The sequence below is a fragment of the Telopea speciosissima genome, chromosome 10 (assembly GCF_018873765.1).
Source record: "Telopea speciosissima isolate NSW1024214 ecotype Mountain lineage chromosome 10, Tspe_v1, whole genome shotgun sequence".
Taxonomy (NCBI): Eukaryota; Viridiplantae; Streptophyta; class Magnoliopsida; order Proteales; family Proteaceae; genus Telopea; species Telopea speciosissima.
This window is the reverse complement of record NC_057925.1, coordinates 45,832,290-45,834,468: the sequence shown is the minus strand read 5'-3', so window position 1 is coordinate 45,834,468 and position 2,179 is coordinate 45,832,290.

The window sequence follows — 2,179 nt, the reverse complement described above, 5'->3', positions numbered from 1 at the left end:
TTTCTGGTTCATTCTTTATTCCCTGTTCAATTGGTAGTATTGATTTTGAAATGGACGGTGACTGTCGGAGTTATGTACTGGGTATTGACTCGTTCTCATATATAGTGGGGCAGAAGCTGCCCATTCCAGCTGTGATTCGCACGAACTAGACATTGTGTAGTTTCATGTCTGAAATTGAATGCTAAGAAAATTCAGAATTTCAGATTGATTGTCTTCATCAGGGTTAAGCCAAGACTCCAGTTTTGGTTTTTTTCACTGTGTGTTTGGATGGTGGTAGAATATGGTCACATGCCACCCAGTTTGATTTTGAATTGGATAGTGGTGCGACGTTTGTCATGATGCTTACTTTCGAAATGTGAGTTCTAAATTTAGGTCCAGCTAATCCAAATATTATTGCTTTGGTTGCTCATCAGGCCATACCTAAGCAAAAGCAAGCATGTTCTGGTAAATCTTGTTAGACTATCCTTGGCATGCATACCAGTGTACGCATTAATAGTTAATGGACGAGGTTATCTATCTTTGATCAAAGAAGGTTTTACAGTACATAGTTTGGCAGTGTAAAGATAAGAGGGTTGCATTACAATTGGTTGGGCATAGGTTGTTGTCTGGTTGAATCTGAATAAATTTGACCTTGAGGTAGAGAACACTGCAACCTGTATCTGGTGAAAGGAGTGGTTCCAGTACCAGTGAGTGGTTGGGGATTTGGGAATCTATTGATGTTCTGCTTCATGGATTTGGCTTAGAATAGGAACCTGAATTGAGTCAAAACTGAAATGAGTCCAAATCCACCTGGTACAAAGGGGATTCTAACCTGATTAAATTGGGACTTACAGTGATACGAACTTAGACCAGATGAGAGAATATAGCATCTGTACCGTTGGTTGGAGATGGAAAGGAGAGAAGGAATCAAGTGAGCCCACCATATCTGATGCATTCAAAGTAGTAGGAATCAAGTGAGCCTACCATATGTGCTGCATTCAAAGTAGTTTGGTGTTGGCATGCAATATGGGCTTCGGCGTTTTGTAACTAATATGGTTAAAGGCTTAAAGCAACCTCTGGGAGAAGGTGGGAGAAACGAATGGCGCATGACACTGCCTTAGTCTTTTTCATGTTTCTTCCATCTTCCTTTTAATGACGGCATGCCCAGAATAGTTCTTCTCTCTATCTATCGCTCTCTCTCATGCACGCACATACACGCAATAGCGGCCGCCACACTAGACTGACTGAGAAAGCCACTCAAAGGCCCAAAAAGAATGGGGAGAGACGAGGCCTAATGGGGGCTTAATAGGCAAATTGCTAGTGAAACAAACGTGTACGGCATGAAGTAACTTCACATAGTGCATGTGATGCACAACAAGACTCTTCCCACTCTCAAAGCTTCCTTATATTATCTTCACCATTTCATTCTCACCTTGCAGCAGCAAGAAGAGAGAGAGAGAGAGAGAGAGAGAGAGAGAGATCAGTAATAATGCGCAACAATGGAGAGAAGCCAAGGAAGGTGGGGAAGCTCGTCGCATGCACAAGAAAGATGAAGAAGATGATTAACTTCTTAAGGAAGAGCACAGAAGATAGGTCCAGTACAAAGGTTTCAGTTCCCCCTCCCCGGGCTGTTCACTGTGATGAGCTTTTCTGTTCGTCTAATAAGTGCGAAGGTTGTCAATTAGACAGTGTTACCGATCCAGTGGTGGCAGCTATGATTATGGCCCAGAATCACTTCAGTCTTAGGCCAAAGTTTTTGATCTAAAGAGATAAATAAAAAAGCACTAGTCTTCATCTCTAATGCTCCCTTAATTAGTTCCTTAGAATAATAGACTTGTAAGGGTAGTGCTTTGTTAATTATATTGTTCCTTCTTTAATCTATGTTGTTATGTAAGGAGTGCCCTGTTAAGCATATCAAAACACAAATAAAAAAGCCACAGTGGCATCATGTTTGTGAATGACATATTTCTGATTTTCTTGCTTGTGAATCTCAAACAAAGAGGAAAGGAGAAAAATGGGCCACAATGCTTTTTGCTTTCCAGAAAGAGAGAATACTGATTTGAATTCTGAAGGATATATTAATTTCAGGGGCCTCATACTTCCAAAGCACTTAATTACTCAAGGCAAAACAAATTCATAAAACTTCTTCCCGAATTTTGTATTTCAAAATCAGAACTGGAGGACAAGATTGAGTTTCATC